The 22,223-nt window shown below is 42.5% G+C and overlaps 1 protein-coding gene across 1 annotated transcript in view; it reads left to right on the forward strand.

The window, feature by feature from the left end:
- Positions 1 to 22,223, forward strand: part of LOC126235609 (dehydrogenase/reductase SDR family member 11-like) — a 106,779-nt gene that overhangs the window by 53,895 nt on the left and 30,661 nt on the right. The window lies entirely within an intron of this gene.

Consider the following 22,223-nt stretch of genomic DNA (forward strand, 5'->3'; position numbering starts at 1 on the left):
CTCTACGTCAGTTAAAACTGCATTTACTCCTCATTCAGATGTTTTACATGAGTATGTACAGTGAATTTGGACCTCTGGATCCCTGTAACACATGTTAAAATCGAAAAAGATTTAGAAGTTACCAGAGATCATCATGTTAAGGACATATGGTAAAAATTTCAACGATTTACCATTACAGAAGCGGCCAGCACAACAAGTAGTACTTTTGGTGCCTAAAAACATGGTGTTTAGGTGTTTTTTCAGGTACAGCCATTGAACAAAGAGTAATGTAATAAAGTCCACACTAGGCTGCACCTGACGCTAAAGAACCATACACTTACTCAATAATGTGAACAATTTAATTATTATCAACAAAACAGCCTGTGCCACAGCTAGATTTAACTGCAACACATAGACTGCCATAGCTCATAAAGCAAATAAAACCATAAAGGAAAATCTTAAGGAAAACAAATTTTTAATATCACTTCAAATTAAAGAGATAATACAGACATCAACAGGAACTTTTCTAGGTATTGCGCCATTTTTAAAAGTCGGATAACAGCAACACAGCAGTTATTGTGTGACTACTACAACTCCAAACCACTTGAATTTTTAGAATCTAATTGTAGTGGACTGACAAGGCAGCCAGTCCACAGTGAAGTAGCCGAAAGGGCACGCGTCAACTCACGCCGTCTTGCGTTAAGTCTGAAACAGGATACGTGATGAAAGCTATAAAGAAAAGAACGTAGCTACTAGAACACTTAACTTTTACTTCCTCCTTTGGTATACAGCATTCTTGATGATACAAGTGAGACTATCTTGAGATACATGCAATGTTACAAATGGCGCCTTGCTAGGTCGTAGCCATTAACTTAGCTGAAGGCTATTCTAACTGTCTCTCGGCAAATGAGAGAAAGGCTTCTTCAGTGTGGTCGCTAGCAACGTCGTCGTACAACTGGGGCGAGTGCTAGTAAGTCTCTCGAGACCTGCCTTGTGGTGGCGCTCGGTCTGCGATCCTGACAGTGGCGACACGCGGGTCCGACATGTAATAATGGACCGCGGCCGATTTAAGCTACCACCTAGCAAGTGTGGTGTCTGGCTGTGACACCACATTCCTCCCCCGCAAATCGGCGAACGGTCGTGTGATAAGGCGTCCGCCCGCCGTGGGGAGGACCCCATGTTGACGTATGCGATGAGGTGGGGAGCCTAACAACAGGCGATGCTGTGCCACCCGCACCTGGCCATTCGGTCCGAGGGGAGCTAGGAAACGCCTGGAAACCTAGTCCAGGGTGCACGTCAACATGCGGTGTATGCGCCCGTAATGAGGCAGGAGGGGCCGAAGGGTCGACCTCCAATGCGTCGGGGGATCCGACGCGCGATGACGACATCTGCTCCAGAGCGGGTAAGAGTGCCATGGCGAAGGACAGCTGGTCACGGGAAGCGATAGGAGGAGCGTGACCCAGGGAGGCGCTTGGCGGCTGCAGCGAAGCGTCCACTGCGGGCTGCGCCGGCGGGAGAACAGGCGGCGGCGGCGGCGGCGGCGGCGGCGGCGGCGCGTTGCCATGAGGCAAAATGGAAGGCATCGTCGGTAACACCTGGGGATGAGGCGAGCCAGTAGATGAGTCCCCAGGGCGCTGTCCGGACGGCACCGTCGCTGAAAGCAGACGGGGAGCGGCAGAACCCAGGCGATGACAGAGGCGCAGCTGATCGAGATGCCGACGCACCTCACCAGAGGCCCCCAAAACCAAAGACATCGCGCGGCCGAGGCAGCGAAGAATGCGCCCTGCGAGCCAACGCCGTGAACCGCGATAGTTGCGATAGAATACAACGTCGCCAGGAGCAAAAGCAGGAGTCTGCCGCTGCACAGGAACCTGATGCGGCGGATGCAGCAAAGACATCAAAGTTCGATGAGGACGACCATGGAGCAACTCAGCCGGCGAGCGACCATCTCGGGGCTGAGAGCGATACGAGGACATAAAGAGCAATAACGCGTCCGCCCGAGAATGCGACTCTTTCAATTTCTACAGCTGTGACTTGAAAGTCCGGACCAATCGTTCAGCGGCACCGTTTGACTGATGCGAAAACGGCGCGGATGTCAGATGTTGAATACCATTGGCCTTGCAGAATGACGGAAATTCTGCGGACATGAATTGTGGGCCATTGTCGGAAACAATAGTCTGTGGTAGACCTTCAATGCAAAAGATAGCGGACAACGCTTGGATGGTGGCAGATGACGTCGTGGAAGACATCCGGACAACAAATGGAAAATTACTGAAGGAATCGACAACAACCAACCATCGAGCATTCCAGAATGGACCAGCAAAATCTATGTGCAAGCGTTGCCAAGGGGAAGTGGCTTTCGGCCATGCAAAGAATTTCCGCGGCGATGCGGATTGTTGTTCGGCACACGCCATGCAAGAAGAGCACATATTCTTAATCGCAGCATCGATTCCGAACCAAGTACAGTGCTGACGAGCAAGTTGTTTCGTTCGCACTATACCCCAATGTCCTTGGTGAAGAAGCCGTAAGACAGAGGACTGTAACGAACGTGGGACCACGACTCTGGGCTGATCATTATCAGAACGCAACAACAGAACACCACGTTGTACAAAAAGTCTCTCCTTGTGAGCAAAAAATCGGCGAACCAACGGATCCTCGATCCGTGACTTTGACAAGGGCCATTGCGTAGCAACAAAATGCAAAACGGTAGCAAGGACAGGGTCAGCTGCTGTGACTGCAGCTACACGACGAAAATCAATCGGAAACGATTCGACCACGTCATCGGTTTCCGAATCAATGAACATGCAAGCTTGTGATTCGAAATCGTTTAATGTTCTTGCGGCCTCATCACGCAATGCGTGGGGATCATTGCGCGCTCTGAAAAACTTCAGTTGCGCGTTAACTTTTAGTTCCAAATGTGCTTCATAGTTCGTAGCGCAACCAAGGCCCGGTGCAAAAATGTCTGCAAATTCCTCACATAGACGAGAAACACTGTCTGAAGGCACAGTCCGATTCACAGATAGGACCTGATTTACTATAGACAAATTAAACAACTGAAATAAATCTAAACCAAACAAGTTCACTGCCGTAGAAGAACGAAGAACGTAAAATGACACAAGTTTTGTTTGTCCCTTGTATGTGGCAAGAAGGCTGCACTGTCCTAACACATGCATATTCTGTCCTGAGTAACTACTGAGCTGAACATTTGCGGCACGCAACGGAGGTGCGCCCAGTTGTTTGTACGTGGCGTGATTGAGCAATGAAACTGCAGCTCCGGTATCGAGCTGGAACGGTATCACTTGTCCGGCAAAGTCCAAATCTACAAAAAGTTTGTCCTGCTGACAACAAGAGCGACTGTTTTGAGCAATGTGAACAGACACTGGTACAAAAGCACTTGCGACTTTCCGGGATTTCCGGCGACGTCGACGCACACTTGTTGTGGGACGAACACAGTCACTGTTAGATAAAGTGGCACTGGATGGGGTGGAATTAACTACATGAATATCCATTGGCGAAGGTCCACGAGCCTGATCGTCCTTGGTTCGATTCCGGCGCGAAGCAAAGGACCTGGAATTGTTGTGATTGTCTGATCGAAGCTTTTTCTGGCAAACACTTTGAACATGGCCTTTCTTATTACAGAAAAAGCAAATAGCTTGGCGTGACAGGTAATTTTCACGCGAATGTCTAGTTGCACACCGCGGGCATGATTTCAGAACTGCATTGGCATGCTTACGCGGCACACGTGTTTGCGAGCTAGGCTGCAGCTGCGCGGACGTGCGCGAGGGCCGCTTAGCGTTCCGTGCAGCGGGCCCGGCTGGCCGGTTAATGTGACACACGGCTGGCGAAGTTTCAAATGATTCCTGAGCAAAGTCAAGTGTGTGTTGCCTATCTAATATGTCTATCACTTGTTGAAGGGAGGGATTAACTAGTTTCAAAATCTGTTCCCTTATGCAAACATCAGAAACGTTCTGTGCTATTGCATCACGCACCATTGTATCTGCATAAGGAAGTCCACAGTCACATTCAAATGCACAATCCCTAGTAAGTCCTTGCAATGTTGCAACCCACTCCCTATTAGTCTGACCGGCCGTACGTTTTGTACGAAAGAACGTATACCGTTTTGTAACGACATTAACTGTTTCTTTGAAATAGGCATCCAAAGCAGACAAAATTTCTTTGTAGGACAGAGTTGCTACGTCGCGTCGGGGAAACAATTTCACTATCACACGGTAGGTGGACACACCGACACACGAAAGCAAAAACGGCTGCCGCTCATTACCTTGAATTCTGTAGGCGGCGAGATGAAATCCAAATTGGCGGGACCATTCCGTCCAAGATTCTTGGGTTGAATCAAAATTACGGAAGGACGGTGCAACTGCGTGGTGTGGCTGCGGTAGCGATGAAGCGGCTGCGGCCGCATCGTGGTGCAGTGCACGTTGACCCTGGACGAGCTGTCCAAGGGCATCCAATAAGGCCTGCGTCTGCTGATTCTGCAAGCGATAAAATTTGGACAGTACATCTGGAGAATGTGGCGAAGCCATGACAAGCAAATTAGTACTATACGAACGCTGAAGTCCCTTTGGAGACTCGTCGCCAATGTAGTGGACTGACAAGGCAGCCACTCCACAGTGAAGTAGCCGAAAGGGCACGCATCAACTCACGCTGTCTTGCGTTAAGTCTGAAACAGGATACGTGATGAAAGCTATAAAGAAAAGAACGTAGCTACTAGAACACTTAACTTTTACTTCCTCCTTTGGTATACAGCATTCTTGATGATACAAGTGAGACTATCTTGAGATACATGCAATGTTACAAATGGTGCCTTGCTAGGTCGTAGCCATTAACTTAGCTGAAGGCTATTCTAACTGTCTCTCGGCAAATGAGAGAAAGGCTTCTTCAGTGTGGTCGCTAGCAACGTCGTCGTACAACTGGGGCGAGTGCTAGTAAGTCTCTCGAGACCTGCCTTGTGGTGGCGCTCGGTCTGCGATCCTGACAGTGGCGACACGCGGGTCCGACATGTACTAATGGACCGCGGGTGATTTAAGCTACCACCTAGCAAGTGTGGTGTCTGGCGGTGACACCACACTAATAGTATCACTATACTAAAAACAGGCCACGCCCCTAAATTATAAGAATCAGCTGAAAAAAATTCTTAAAATTTAAACTTCCTTCTAACCAATAATGAAGCCCAGTACCGTGTTGTAATGAATAAACAGTCCACGAGGCTGAGGTCTCAACTTAAGATTCACAAAAGTGGTTGTCCTATGCGTCCAATTGTAGTCCTCATAAACAACTCAGGACACAAAATTACCACAAATCTTAATAATATACTGAAGAAATATTAAACTATTGAAGTTACTGAAGGCACCTTCACAACTGTGAACTACGTGAACGTTTGTGTGGACCTCCTGCAACCCTTCCTGCTTAATGGCCGCCTCGACGGCAGTGTCATATTGCAGTAGGATAGCTGTCCGTGTCACAAGTCCAGAATTGTGCTTAAGTTGTCTGAGGGGTGTTACAGTGCATTCAAATGACTGTCCTGCCTTGATCACCAGTTTCAACTGATCTGAAACATATAGGACACGTCTGGAATACTATTGAGCCCAGCTCCGTTCCCAGAGACAGTAGGTTCGTAATTTGTGGCAGTTGCCTTACCTGTGCGTTTCAGTCTAGTCCCACATACCTGCAGAAACGCACCAAGAAGTTCAACATCTATGTCACGCTGAATGGCTGCTGCACTACGCTTCAAAGGTGGACGAATACACAGCTAAGCAGCTGGTCCTAGTGTTACGTCTCATCAGTGTAGATGTTTCTGTGAACGCTGTTGGGGTTTTACGGGAATTACATAAATGATTGGGCCGCTCTCAGTCCCCGCTCGAGTATCCCCGTTCTCTTTTCATCTTACCTGCCAAGAATTAGTAGTGTGTGAAGAGAACAGATGGAGATACAGTTCTGTCTCAGTCTCAATAAGGGAAAGTGCTGCGAGTATTGTTAAAAATAAAGTTTTTGTGATTTGGATTCTGGGCATAGAGTTGACTCTGAGCAAGGCAGGGCTGTAGGTGCGACCGAGCCGTACTTATTTCACATCAAAGACATCGCACATATTCTCAGCAGCTGCCGGGCGGGAGGCCAGATTGTGGGAGCGAATGGGCATTTGCGAGAAGCAGGGACACCCAGCGTTGCTCTCTGGATGACTAGCCGCGAGTGTGCATCAAATACTGCAATAGAAAATCAGCACGGATACTTAGACAGAAACACTTTTAATTAAAACGAGAAATTGTAGGTTTAGTAGGAGGCTCACTGAAAAAAGAAACCAGGAATTTAACACTAGCTAATACTGAAAAATAATATCGAAGGTACGCAGTATGTGAAGCACCCAGAACACATGACCGGATCTCACTATAATTTGGTACATGTACATACCATCGGTTGGTACGTAAATGATCCGACTTCCAAACTTGTCACTGGTAGAACGGACATCGTGAAGCGTGAGTGTCGTTCATGTCCAGCGCTGTTACCAGTCCTCATAGGATTTACGAGGTGCATGAACATCGCCAAGTGTTGAGTGATCACTGTGAAAGCCACATAGATACCACGTACTCCAGTGACACAGCGTTATCAGCACGTGACAAAAGTACGAAATGTCTCCATTTGGCCACTAGGTCGAATAGTGCACTGTCCTGATTTGCGATGTTGCTTTGCATTGGACGGCGTGGGAATATGAGGGAGGGCGTACTTTTTATCAAGATTCCGGGCCTCTACAACAGACCACGGAAAGGGATGATCGCCGAATCGTGCACACATCCGCACCTGCCATCCGAGAGAAGGTACTGAACATTCTGTCTAATCGCTTACCATTATTAAGAGGCCAGCAGCAGGCAGACTAGGGAATTACCGTCCCCTGCGGAGGATAAAGTTACCATTACGACAGGTGGGTGCGTCTGGAGTGGAGCTGTGACTAGAAAGCATGGAGTGCTGAAGAATGGCGTCGCCCAATGTTCAGGGATGAACCGTAGTTCACGACCCTGGATGACCATCGACGGCGAATATGGCGGCGAACTGGGGAGAGGTCCCGTTCCTCCGGTGTTCCGGAGAGGCAAAGTGGTTTGCAGCAAACTATTTATGTGAGGAGCCATCGGCTGTGAGTTCAGGTCAAGGCCGGTCGTCATTGAGGAAACTCTGACGGCAGAGCGGTACGTAGCAGACGTCGTGCGAACTCAAGTGTTATCATTCATGCAATAAAATCTTGTTTTCATTTTTTAACGGGACACTGTACTTTCACTCATGGTAGTGATTCTGTGAACTGCCTGGGCTATACTGCGTTACTCTTGTGGTCAACAACATCGCTAGATCTCTCCTGGACAAAGAATGCGCATGCGCAGCTCGGGCGTAAACTCCGTTCAGTAAGAGTTTCCAGGGTGTCAAGGAGCCTTTACTGAGGGCCAGCATGCCTCAGGAGAGGACACAACGTCCTTACGGCACACTTCCTAACCTAATCTGTGCATGCATCCGTGTCAAGGAAAGTGAGGCTGTTATTGAGGCCGTAGGAAGCGTTACTCGGTATAAACTTCACCATGTCTTCTGGGGGGCGTCCAATTATTTTCTTGTCCAATGTGTTTTAACTGCCGCTGGAAGGCAAAACTTACGTTTCAGCCAAGGTTGCTGCGACCTTCCCCTGCGAATGTATTGGGTTCAGTCATCTAGTAACAATTAACAACAATGAGTGCTCTGTACCCTGAAAACTTGCATGTCAGATAACAACAGATAGCACCTTAAAGCATAAATGTTGTTCACAAAATTGGAAGTGCTTTCGGGAATCTATTGTACGGTAATAAATATTTGCTACTAATGCAGCATTTTAAATCCCTATTTCTTGGTTTCTTACTGCCTGTGACAGACATATTTGATAGTTACGGTATATACTATGTTTATGTATTTACTAACTTGCTTAAGATGTGTATACTCCACAGGCATAAACAAAATTAAAATTTATAAATAACAGTAAACATTCTAATACTGTCTGCAGATTTTTCGTTCTGTGTACAGTTGTAGCAACCAACGCTAGAAACGCATTTTATTACTGTCACATATTAAACAAATTATTACATAATATACTGCTACAACGATATTAACGTCTCGACATCGGGCGTCACATGACATGACCTGCCATGTTATAACTGACCCAGGCGATTGCCTAATTAGCAGTAATCTTATTCTAAGGTCTTAACTTTCCCAAACACAAAATATACAAAACCAGTAACTGACAGACAACAGGGTAGAGTGACGAAATACTGAATCATGGGCTAAAGATGAAGCAACACAGTGCTACTAGACTTGGTGAATATCATACCGTAAAATGGCTTTAAGAAAATGTGTTATTTCTTTGCTTTAATGCAGTTCTGTTTCTCACTTGTTTACGTGGATGTCTTCTCTTCTGTCTGCTTGTATAACTGCGAATAATTATCCTCTTTCTGTTGCAGGTCTACGATATTATCATTCGTCCAACAGGAGATTTATATTGCTGACGAAACATTGAAGTGCTTCATAAAATTCACCGAAGACGCAGCAAATCCTCTTACAGGAGCCGTACTCGCGTATACGACGCAAAATGCAATACAAAATTCAAATGCATAATATAAGTGTGAACAGACAAGAAAATAGTTTCTCGGTATAGTATTTGGTAACGAAATTCTTCAGATTATAGCTTGTTGTTAAACCTTCAGCTTTCATGTTCACACTGGAAATAGCTCACAGAGCCTCTGAGCTGGAGACTACATCTGTGGCATCATCAGCAATATAGTAAAGATATACACAGTGGAAAATAAACGTGACGCACGCTACAACAGAGACAAACTGAATCAATCTATGCATGTGAAGCAGCCCTGTCAATTTTCTGAAGATCATGGGTTAATAACTCGTATATTAACAAACTTCATTAACATCAGTCTTTTGTTATGTGTCTATGATTGTAAGGTTCTTCTATTGCAGTGGAAGATTAAAAATTAAAATATGTATGAAACGTCGTTGCCATCCAATGTGAGTGACTGATTACTTACGAAACAAGTCACATAAATGGATGTGATTCCCAATTTCAGACGTATTCAAGACCAGAGAAATCATGACAAGAAATATATGAAGGGTGGAAAATGTCAACGTTCTAAACATATTTTGTTTTCAAAATGCGTTTCCAGAGCTCTTGTGATTTTAGTACTTCGTTTCATGACATTGGACTTGTTCCAAATGTCAAATCACGGAATAAATCTTTGCAACATCATTACCAGAAGCTACATGGTCTTTGTGAGAAGCAGTGCATACCTCAGCAGTTCCATCCGCTGAAATTACGTACTCGTTCCATGCGACTCAGATGAATACAACTGACTACTTTGAACTTAAAGACGCTGCTGAAACATTGTCAGTGCAGGCGGTAAGATCTCCAAATGCCCTCTCTTCAAGGTGTCTGATCCTCACCCATATCACACAGCTATTAAAAATGTTTACTCTGACACAGAAGAATGGAAAACTGTCATTGTTTTCAAAAGAGGAAAGACCATGGCAAGACCATGCCATGTCGCACTTCATCTGAAAACCACCCATGGTTTACCTTTTGACAATGCTGCCATTTCTTCCTCAACAGCACAAGCAGTTTACGTGTAAAACTTCGCAACAGATGAAGCAACATAATTCGATACCGAGGGACTTTTTCATGAATTAAATTTTGCCACTCCCTTGTAAAGAAAGAAGAAAAACTTTTCATGTGATAGTCCATGTTCAAACTAAATGTAACTTACCAGTACGGAAGCAATAAGTAATATCTAACAAACCTGTAGTTGCATCCGTTATCCTGCGTATTCGAAAGAAATATTTTATGACTGTAGGTAACATTAATATTAGTGTATTTACAAATACGTGGTGGAAGCTGATTAAGAGATCAGATGGGGAATAAAAAATTTATACACGCTTAACTTTTATTTAAAGTTTTTATCCCTCACAACAAGAGTAGTGTGGCCGAAAATATTGTTCTTCAGGTTGCCGGAGCTATCGAGAAATACCTCCGTTTTTCATTGTCCCACTCCACAAACATGTAACTGCCCTTCCTAAATCAAAATCGGCAGCGAGTTGCCTCAATGCAGCTCTTCTTCGCCTGGACCCAGTTACAAATACCGTAACACACCTGTTTAGTGCTCCACTTACAGCAGAATCACAAGCTCATAAACTTACTATCGCAACTACTACGAGCAATACAGGTAGAGTTACTGAGTTATTACTACCCTGAGAAATACAGAAAAATTCTCTCAAGATTGTTTCTTTGTGTTTCTTGCACAGGACTGTTGCTATCACTCACGATCCAATTCAGAGTTGGATGCTTATCAATTCAGTTCGCATAATTATCCGTAATGCTTGAACAACGACTTTTATGCACTGCAGAAGGAACATAAAACCCAAACATATACATAAATGTAACAATTAAAATCTTAATTGGCATGAATTTATCGTAACTGCGACATCAAGTTAGTCTAGTCCGACCTGAAGGTGTTTTAGATGCAGTCCTATCATAAAATGTTACTCCTTACAAATGAGCAGAGCTAGTTTTGGACTGGAAACAAGAAATGCGTTTTGTGAAGTTAAATGAGGTTGGGATTACACAAGACAACAGTGACAGATGTTCTGTAAATTGCGGTGGTGTGCAGTGTTCTCAGGCATTGACAGTGGACGTCGTCAGCGACACGTGAGTTGGGTTATAGAACGTGTCAAAATGGTAAGCCTACCTTGTCACTCATCGTTTTTGCATTAAACAATGTCTTACTTTGCCGCCCGCGGTGACCGAGCGGTTCTAGACGCTTCAGTCAAGAACCGCGCGACTGCTACGGTCGGAGGTTCGAACCCCCCCTCGGGCATAGATATGTGTGATGTCCTTAGGTTAGTTAGGTTTAAGTAGTTCTAAGATCTAGGGGACTGATGACCTCAGATATTAAGTCCAATAGTGCGGAGGTTCGAACCCTCCCTCGGGCATAGATATGTGTGATGTCCTTAGGTTAGTTAGGTTTAAGTAGTTCTAAGATCTAGGGGACTGATGACCTCAGATATTAAGTCCCATAGTGCTCAGAGCCATTTTAATCATTTTTTAATGTTTTACTTAGGAGAAACAAGGAAACACACGCTGCCACAATCATGGCTTCGTTTTAGCCTGAAACCATCAACGTCAGTATTCGGGCAGTGCTGGCTCTTGACCAAAGTACCTCACACGTGGCGTCACCGATGGCACCGTCAGATATCCTCACTCCACTCCCTCCGCCCATGTGACAAAGTCTAGCTGCCTTATGTATAAAATGGCTGTATATTCAACACTGTAAGGTCTTCGTATGTTTACTGCCATTGAAAATAATTCACCTTTGCTATACTGTGAAAAAGCTGAATGAGCGCACTGCACGAGCAGTGAGTAATATCCTTGACTGTGTCTATCTGTGGTTCGCTTGTTCGCCTGTGAGTTGTGCAGCGCTAGGGTTCTTACATGAAGTATAATAGTGAGCAGTTCAGTTTTGTAGAGAAAGAAATTCGGTAATTGTGAATCTGAAGGCAAATATCTGGAATATTTTATTATGGAGATGACAACTTGTTTGTAAACATATGTCATTGGTCCTACTCATAGAGAAGATTTTTGGAGGAATATTTCAAGATAGCCAGTGCACGGTAGGAATGAAATGCTTGTTTGGCAGAACTGTTAACGGAGGAAATTTTTGTCCCTTAAATGACGAACAAGATTCGTGATTAGCGTTAATTTGATCTCTTTGTTTTTATTACGTCACAAGTAACACTATTGACTACATGTCCGTAATTTTTGGAATTAGAGGATTTCGTAATTTTCAGTCATCTTATGTTATATAGTCCCTTTTTGTCAGTAATCAATGGTTGATTTTTCAAGAACGATTTTCGTTAAAGTATAAGTCACGTCAACTATTCTTAGTGAAGTTTTGAATGTTGTGTCCAGTGTGCATTGCACCTTACTCCACATGAAGCCACAGATTGTTTTTGACGAGCAAAAACAAATTTTGTAGTATTTAGTTTATTTTCTCTTTAGCTGTTGCTTCCGACGATTTCAGTTTGCTTTCCAGAATGCCAGTATATCAGTCATAAAATAGAATAGTGAGCAAGAGGTAAGTTACTTTTTTTCAGGGCAGATCTCACTTCGCACAGTTAATAGTCAGATTTCTCAGGTGTTGAGCCAAGCAAGCAGATTTATTTACAGAATTTTTCTTCTGAGTAGAACGACGTCTTATGTTTGTGAACGTTTCAAGTCAGAAATTGGACTTCACGTCATGCAACTATCATAATGTAGTTCAGTACTGAGTTTCAGTTAAATAGTATGCGCTGAATGCAGAGTATGTTACGTTTGGCATTTAATTACATCAGTGTTAATTATTTCAGACTCAGTATTCCAGTGATTTTAAAGATTTGTTACATAACAATGTCCAAATGCGTGACGCAGTAGTTGAATAGAATATGTAATTTGCACATCCCCCAAGGAGAGATACTTTGAAGAAAGAATATTCTGTATTTTTATTTACACATAAATTAGCAGGAAATTAAAAAATGTTGGATGTCACATTCTCATAGTGACCGAAATAGGCCAGTTTAACTAAATACAGAATTCAAGATGGCCACTGTGTTTATCTCTTATATCACTGAGGAAGAGGGGATTGAGTCCTGAGTATAGAATCCTCTAGAAGGCTGGTGCGATCGAGGCCTGCGAGGAAGACAGGCCGCGGCACATACGCCACGAAGGTAGGCCGAGCTCCCCTGCTAGCTCGCCCAGCTCAGGAACAAACTGCGTTTCTACACCTGTTAACTCGTAACTGGGTGTGCATCTACAAACGAGAATTGCATCTTCTACTGGAATCCTCTATTATATAGTTGAATTGTTTAGTAGTCTCATAAGGATATGAAGTCCATAGACCTATTAATAATTTGTTACCACTGTAATGTGGTACAATAAAATGAAAATCATGCCAAATGATTACCAGTTGCTCAGACCTACCTTCGTGACGTACGTGCCACGGCCTGTCTTTTTTGTCGGCAGTGTCTATGGCTGCAGAATCCAAGATGCTGGGAGATAGGGAGCTAACGCGGCTGGCCACTTGTTCTAAGGGTGGAATTCCACATCACCCGTGAAAATTCAGCCACAGTCCGCTAGTAAGCTCTGCTAGCCTCGACACTTCTTACAGGAGCTTGTCAGGTTGTGAAGGTAAACCTGTAGCCGCAAAGCACTAACAGCTGTTTCGAAATGCTACTGAGTGGAGAGCATGGTGTTAAACAAGCAGCATCTTCTGATTCAGCGGTTGGGACTTCAAAATCTTCTGTTTTTCCCTTGCCTCTGCAGCATAGCAAGCTACATGCTTAAGCACAACTGGGGCTAAATATTCATACATAATAGCACTTACCAGTCTTGAATGGTTTTCCCCACTGTTACAACAAAAATGGGCCGGATTTCTGTTTCTGACACTATATACATTTCCAACTCTCACACCAAAGGCTTACAAGTACGAAAGATAACTTCCCATAAAGTCCGACACTGAATTTAGGAAATTCACGAATGACACTGATGGATAGAACCTGCTGCCTCCAGTAATTTTACGGGAGAACGTCAAGTCCATTAATGAATATTTATGCGCATTATTGAAATGATGGCTTGACAAGCTGAAAGGGATATGTCGCTTAGAACTTTCATTGGTCAATGATGAGAGATTGGCAGCAATGAGATGTGTATAAGGAAAAATGTGCAAAACTGTTTATGAGCATACCTATTTGACAGTTTTAAAGTTTCGAGTTTGCTGTCAATATTATGATTATTATTAGCGAATGTCCAAATTGGAGAACGATAATCAGGTGATTTTCGATGTTTCATAGGGTTCTTCTTATTTTCCCAATATTTCTTCATTTTCTCCCTGAAGACTTTCTTTCTTTCTTCAGTCCACTTTGGTCAGTATGGTCTTGGTTCCATTTCTGGAATGAACTTCTACTTGTCAGTTTTGCTTCTGAATGTATCCCTGGTTTATGTGTTTGTTATGTCAATTTTTGCTTTTGTCAAATTCTACTTAAGTTCAGTTACCCAAGGTATTGATGCTTTAAGGGATGTCACATAGTTCAATAGACTTGTAATTAACCTGTTTCCAGGTAAACTGTCTAGGTGTCCATAGAACTTTATTCGTCTCTTTCTGAAGTCACTTTCCGTGTTTCATACTTTTTCTGTTATCTCGATAGTTTGCCGTCTGTATCCATCTTGTGTGTATCGTGGTCTCAAAATTTTTCTAATAATCTTTCTCTCTATTTTCTTAATTTCTTGTAAATCTAGTTTTAGTATCAATGAGTGTGTTTCACTCGCATATGTGACTATCGGTTTAATTACTGTGTTGTAGTACCTGATTTTAGTGTCTTTTGGAAGGCATTTTTGTTACATTAATTTAAAACAAGTCTGGTCACTTACTTGATTTTCTGCAATCTGTTTTTTGTGCTATTTTTTAAACCCCTATTGTTTCAATAATTTCACCGAGGTACTTAAAGTGTTTGTTGATCTCTCCACAATCTGTTTTAGGTTTCGGAACATTTAACTTGGAACACATGAATGCTGTCTTCTCAAAGCAGATTTCCAGGCCAACCTTCTCTGCACATTCTTTGAGGGTCTCGATTTGTTTTATTGCTGTTTTGTTGGTTACAATCGCCAAGTCATCTGCAATCGTGAAAAGTTCAGTTTTCCTTGCCCTCTTCCTAGTTCGATTGGATTCCAAAAGTTTTGTTTTCTTAGTTCCATTTCCCATTCTTTCATTAGTTTGTCTAAAACTATGTTGAATAATAGTGGCGGGATCCCATCTCCTTTTCTTACCCCTGTTTTAACTAAGAATGGTTACGAAATTTCATATATCAATTTAATTTTTGATTTGGTTTCCCACAGTGTTTGTTGGAACAGTTTTCGAGTTTTCGTATCTAGTCCGCGTTCTTCTATAATATTGCATAGAGATGGTCTGTGTAGTGGACTGACAAGGCAGCCAGTCCACAGTGACGGGTAGCCGAAAGGCACGCGTACACACACGCCGACTGGCGTGAAGTCTGGAACAGGATACGTTATGAATGCTATAAAGAAAAGAACGGAGCGTCTCGTATACTTAACTTTTATTCACTTCTGCGGTACATCGCTCTTGATAATACAAGTGAGACTCTCTCCAGATATGGTTAATGGCGCCTTGCTAGGTCGTAGCCATGGACTTGCTGAAGGGTATTCTGTCTCTCGGCAATTGAGAGAAAGGCTTCGTACGTGTAGTCGCTAGCAATGTCGTCCGTACAACTGGGGCGAGTTCTCGTACGTCTCTCGAGACCTGCCGTGTGGTGGCGCTCGGTCTGCGATAACACAGTGGCGACACGCGGGTCCGACATGTACTAATGGACCGCGGCCGATTTAAGCTACCACCTAGCAAGTGTGGTGTCTGGCAGTGACACCACAGTCTGTCTATAGAATCGTATGCTTTTTAAAAAAATCAGCAAATGTGCAGAGCAATGGTTTCGTATTTATTGATTTAATTTTTAAAATAGTTTTAAGATTAAAGATCTGTTCCGGGCACGACCTATTAGGTCTAAAGCCTAATTAAATTGAAACTGTATGTTCTAGCTGTTTTTGTGCTCACTTTAGAAGACACGAGGATAAAATTTTGTGAGTGACCGCAAAAGTAAAATGTCTCTGCGCTTGTTTGCATCTGGTCAATCACCCTTTTTGTGCAATAGATGAAATAAAGCACATTTCCAATCCTCTGGAATTTTTTCTGTCTGCCAAATTTCTTGGATGACTTGATTAATCTCTTTTCAGCAATTTGGACCACTGTTCTTCAGTAGTTCATCTACAGTTCCACCTTCTCTCAATGACTTATTATTATTGAGCTTTTTAATGTGACTATAAATTGCTTTTTCAGTTGGCGGTACTGAAGTTTCTTTCGGATGTGCTGGTTGTAATCTGGGGAATCTCGTACGTCGTTGTGAGCAGTTTTGAAGTCGTGAGAAATATTTGGCTAATTATTGACAATTTTCCTTGTTAGCTAGAGCCAATTTTCTGTTTTGTTTCTTGAATCAGAGGTTTCGTGGAGTGTATCTTTTGATTTGATTTGCATGCGTTTTGTAAAAGTCGTCTGTTTTGTGGTTCCTAATGTCTTCTTCAACTGAGTTTAGTTGTTCATTAAGTGTTTTCTTTTAGTTCGTCTAAGTATTTTAGCTGTTTGTTTTCTCACTTCAAAAAACTTTTCTTGTGTGATTTCGTATTTACCACAGTTATAGTTTAGTAGGCTCGTCATCTCCCTTCCATCGCACTATCAAAATCTGAATTCCACCATGGGTGCTTGGACTTTTTCTTTAATGGGATCAGTTCTCTTGCTTCCTCTTTAATTTTTGTTTGGAAATCTTTTCAGTTGTTTGTAGGTTGTTTTTCCATTCCTCTTTTTTTAAATCAAATTTAGGAATTAGTGGTGTTCTCCTTTGGCATTTCCTTTTGGATTTGAATTTAATTTTGATTCTGGTAAGATAGTGGTTAGAATCTATATTTGCTTCTCTCCGGATTTCAACGTCGTGTGTTTCTTTTCGGAAACCCTAGTAGACCGCAACATGGTCTACTTGAAATTCACCTAGCTGAAAGATCAGGGATCACCAAGTTTTTTGCTTCTTAGGGTACTTTCGAAGTGATGTTGACATTATTTTTAGATTGTTTTGTTGGCACAACTCTATGAGCCTGACGCCATTCTTGTTCGTCAATTTGTGTGCTGGATAATTGCCACTGTATTTTTATACTTCATCTCTTTACCATTTTGTGCGTTGAAATCACGGAGAAGAATTACTATGTACTCCTTTCCAAGTTTGGTCATCTGAGTTTCAACTTCGTCCCAAAATTTTTCTGTCTTGCCTCGTTATTTTTTGCTGTAAATGCTAGTCGGCGCGAAGAACATTAACAATTGTATATGTCTTGTTTGTGCGCTTAATTCGCATGATCATGAATCTGTTGCTGATTGGATTTATTTCTGTAACAGGTTCAAGGTTGTCCTTATTCACAATAAAGGCCATAACAAATAATGTCTGTTTTGCTTTTAAAGATACGGTTGTTGTTGTAGTCTCGTTTCGAATCAGTGAATCTAGTCTCTTGAAGTGCGAGGACTTGGATTTTCTGTGTGTTGAGTTCTGTAGTAAGATTCTGTAGTTTGCTCGTCTGAATAAATGTTCCAAAGTTAAAAGTACCAATACATGCGTAAGATGTTTGTGGAAGTTTACCAGACAACTCCGACTTTCTTCCGCGTACGAGCCCAAGCTCCCCACAATCCGATAGCTTGATTGTCGCCACAGGAGTAACTTCAATGTTACTTGTACGAATTATTCTGCTTGTAGTTAGGTTCCAGCTAATGCTGGTTGGACAGAACCAGGGCTGTTAGTTCCTGAGGCTCAGTGTTGAGCTGCACCTCACATGGTGAACAGACGCTGGCCAGGGTACCGGTGTTTGCCACACAGACGTGGCCGGACTTTTAGATATGCTTTATCTTCTTTACAAAACTTGCCTCTTCTGCCATTTCCACTGTTCCGATGATCTGCTGCTCCGCTTACACAGCTGTTGAGGTGTTCGCCGTTATCCTGGCAAGGAACCGTTACAAGGTATTACCACCCGGGTCAGGTGAACCAAGGTTTTCTAATGAGGCGTTATTCCTCTTTTTCAACAGGACTTGGGACGGTTTAGGTAGAGTTTTTTGTTCTCAGTTGTTATTAAAAGTGAATAATTTAGAGAAAATGTAAAATCTACTTTTATGAGACAGTAGTATTAAATTATTTTAATACTGGTAGGAGCATCAGTCAATAATTATTATGTTGCATTTCGCGCATGGCAGGTACGATGTTGACAATATGAGCAGATAGCCGTATTGGTCGACCACAATATTATTGCACTTTGTGTTATCGTGAATCAGCGCGTAATCGTGGTTGATAGTATATGAACAACCGACCTGACATCACTGACAGTGTGATGCATTTTCCCCAGTCGACACTGTACTTGTTTACTCTAACATCACCGCGTGTTTTCGGTAACGGCCAAGTGCAATAATATCGTGGTTGAATAGCAGTTTCCCATTGTTTTCCACGTCGTTGTGGTGATGGTTACATAAACGAAATTTTCTATACTGAAACTGTTGTTTTGCCCGTATCTGTATTGATGCCTGAAGGGACCGATAGTTAATCAGTTTGGATATTTCTCTTCATTATGCAGGTTTCATGCTTAGGGCACGCACTTGTCATGTATTTGAAACACAACAGATTCTGCTGCTGCTGGTTTTTGTGGAGAGGATAATTTAGCTGGGAGTAATACCTGTTCTCACATTATAGTCTGACTCGGTAAAATGTTAACTACAAATTACTAATGAATTAGTTAGCGTATTTGTCACGACGTTTTGTAGAAAAATCACTCGTAACCGCCTATTTATTAGATCATCATCAACCAAAAATTAGTGGTATTTATTACATTCGGTTTTCCGCTTTCTTCCTTACAGAACGGTCACAGCAGTAAGGCATTTGTAACGAATAATGAGTGTATTTCAGACATTTATCTATCGCAAATATTCAACAGTATCAACACTACTTCACTGTCGTACGAATGAAAACACTACGACAGTATTTTCAGATATATGCTTTCTCTATTGCTTACCTTCGTTAAAAGATGGCTGCAGTTTCAGGAAAGACTTCAAACATGGTAAGTCCAGCATATCATATACGGTGAAACTTCGATACAACAATATTCATGGGACCAAGAAAATGATATTTTTATAGGAGGGTCATTTTTACAATGAGGTTTTCTTAATAATGACTACTACAGTACTGTATCATAAGAGTCGGTATATACAGTAATTGTAACACGTTTCCGATGAAAAATAACTTTAAAAACAAATAATAAAACACGATTTGTTCACTCCACTTATCAGTAGAGTACCTTACCCTCATGTAGAGAAGAATTCGCTCATTTTCCTTAGCTCCTTTTTCCTTAAAGATTTTCTTGAAAATATTGTCTCTATCTCCTCTAACGCAATCAACTGTTCCGCTGAAACACTGGTGACTGAATATGCTACTTGCTGAACATTTTCCAGTTGACCTATTAGTTCCTTCAGAGGAATATGATTCTCGCTTATCACATCACTGTCATCATCAGAATATTCAGCAGGTAAAATTACCCTTTAACTCTTCGATGACAGATTCTAGAATCATGTCACAAGCCTGCTTCGCGTTTGCTACACTAGGGATTGTCCACCTTTCTTTCAATATTTGCGATCACGTCTTGAATTAGAGCTGAACGGTATTTCGTCATGAAGCTCTTAATTATCCCCATGTCAAGTGACTGAAAGATCGGAGTACATTTCGGGGAGCAGTAGCATGATTCTACATTCACCAACTGCGACATGGTCGCGTATACAAACAGTGATCCAATACTGTCAAATGTTTTTTATTTCAGTTTTTGATCACAATATGAATTCTTTAGACGATGACCGGTTGCAGTCTGTAACGACCATCCTCAGATCTTTTTTACACCATGGCTTTATCAGTTTAGGACATGGTGTAAAAAAGATCTGAGGATGGTCATTACAGACTGAAACCGGTCATCGTCTAAAGAATTCATATTGTGATCAAAGACTGAAATAAAAAACATTTGATTCTACATTCTTCAACGCTGGCAATTTGTCATGCGCACTACAATTATCTACCAGAAATGCAGTATACTTATTTCTCCTTTTATCTCGTTATCAAGCAAAAGCAGCCACCCACTAAAGAAAGCAGACGTCATCCAAGCTTTTCAATATGCCTTGTAGTTTTATGCAATAAAATAAATCACATTTCTAGTAAGGGAAACACATAAAATTTTTCTGGTGTAGTACTGTACTGTATGTAGTCTTGATGCACATGCATAACAATACAACTGAATGTCCTGAATCAACTTAAAAATCAAAGGATGATAAGATGAAATGTATGTACTCTTACCCGCTAGGTTTCTCATATTTTTTTAAGCATCAGGTATTTGTTGATCGTCCGATCGCGAGAGGTGTCAACTTCCGTCTCAGTGACTCATTGTTTCCAGAGAAGAACCCTGAGGAGTGCTTTAAATTGCTTCCCTCTTTTGCACTTTTCTCCTCTAAAGGCCATCGATTTCTCTGGCACCAGCTGATAAAACAGCCCGGTCTCATATGCACTGTTCATGTTTTTGGGACTTTATTTTTCCACCAGTTTACACGTGCCAACATTCTTCATCACCTAAAGGTGCTGATTTTTCTTCACCTGAAATCACTTTAAAAATGATCTCATGTCTTTATCTAAATCTCTGCAATCAGCCGTTATTAGTCTCATAATTAGAATCGCCAAGCAACTTATCGCAATCTAAGGCTTTTTGACATTTTAATGAGCGTTAATTGGATGGGTGCTCGCAGTTCATTATTTAATCGAAGTGAAGCACTGTCCACATCGCCACCTGGTCCGCTTTCATTCTTTTTCTTGAAAGGTTAAACTTACCACTTAGTGAACTTTCTTCAATTTCTTTTTGTTTATCGAGGAATGCAGATAACGTTGATACTTCCTCGCGACGTCTAGCTATTTGGTTCCGTTATCGAGCTCTTTGAAAATCTCCTTTTTAGTCTCTAACCTTATCTGTTTTCGAGGTCCAGCCATCGTCCAAATCTTATTAGTCAAGTCCATGTCGTATTTGCAACATGATAGAAACATCCAAAAATCGCGAAAGTCGCGGAAATAAACTTCGTTTGAACCTCCCCCCCCTCCACCGACACTGAAGACTGCAACTCAAGTTCGACAATGTAGCTATTTAAACATATCACAATGGTTCAAACGCAGGAGGTCTATGACTCTGTAACTGACGCTGAGAAGGGCTGGCCCGCGGCTATAAGGAGTTCGCTACTTGCTTACCGCCAGCTCTGTACGTAGCGAAGCCTCCGAAAATATGACGCTGAATGTCCTGAGGTTTTAGGAACAATACGTACCCTTATGGCAAATTCTTAGAAGCTGTAAATAGTTATATTCCCGAAAGTTTGTCTTCGTTATTACAGGGTGTTGCTAAAATTACTCCATCGTTATAATGAGCTGTATACAGAACAGTACATATAGGAAACCTGCCGGGACTCTATAAAATTATCGCTGCATCCGGGTTTATGATTGTATCGGTAATCGTTGTACGGAGCTTTGACTGTACTACATGTTCACTATTCACAGAAGACAGAAGCAAATCTGATATTGATACTAGCAATTCGCAAATCTGATATTGATACTAGCAATTCGAAAATCCAGGAAAGCCTAGCAAACCGACGCAGTGTGGTGCCATGTGCAGGAAAAATTGTAAACTCCACCGGCACATTCACCCTCATTCGACTACGTGAAGTTCCAAGGTTGTTAGAGTGTACCAGTGTCCTGTGGTTAGAAAATAACCCTCTGACATTAAATTTCAAAGAACGCAGCCATCTGGCTCACCTCGATGACATTACTGATTAAACAATTCAACGCTCCACTCACCAGCAACCTTAAGTTTCAAAATCCACAAATCCTAGTTTTAAAGCAGACAATAAATTCAAAATCTAAGTTCAAAGAGATGCGAAGCACAATGATTGTTATAAAGCAGTACTTGAGGGAACCCCACTGGTTGTCGGAGCTGTGTGTAACTCATTCATGGGGTCTGTATGGTTGTCAAACACACGTCACTGTAGTGTGTAGTGGAGGGAAAGCAACAGGAGAGGCACTCACTTGGGTCTTTATTTAACCACTGCAGCTGCGTGCCGTGCAGCACCGTGCCGGATGATGGCAGGCGCTGGCCGCGCCAACACCGCTGCCACAGCCGCCTCTTGAAGTAAGCCTCGGTCAGCTACACAGCACACGCCGTATTCTATACTTATGTGCTGGACGCTCCAGCGGGCGGTTTGGTCTCGTGTAACCAGCTGCTGTCACCTGCCCAATATAAGTGTGAAAAGACCTCCGCAACGTCATTTTGGATTGCAGGCAAATGTTCGCCAGTGTCCTACTGACATACGTGCTGAATACCTCAACACAGTCTTCTTCATTATTTCTCACATACGAACTGTACAGCGTCTTATGGTTCATCACGAATATTAACAGCCACACGCTACGACTAGGACTGCCTTTAGAGCTTTGTGTTCCCGTCTCCTTCCGTATTTACAAACAATAGTACCGTCAAAATGTAT

The sequence above is a fragment of the Schistocerca nitens genome, chromosome 2 (genome assembly GCF_023898315.1).
Source record: "Schistocerca nitens isolate TAMUIC-IGC-003100 chromosome 2, iqSchNite1.1, whole genome shotgun sequence".
NCBI lineage: Eukaryota > Metazoa > Arthropoda > Insecta > Orthoptera > Acrididae > Schistocerca > Schistocerca nitens.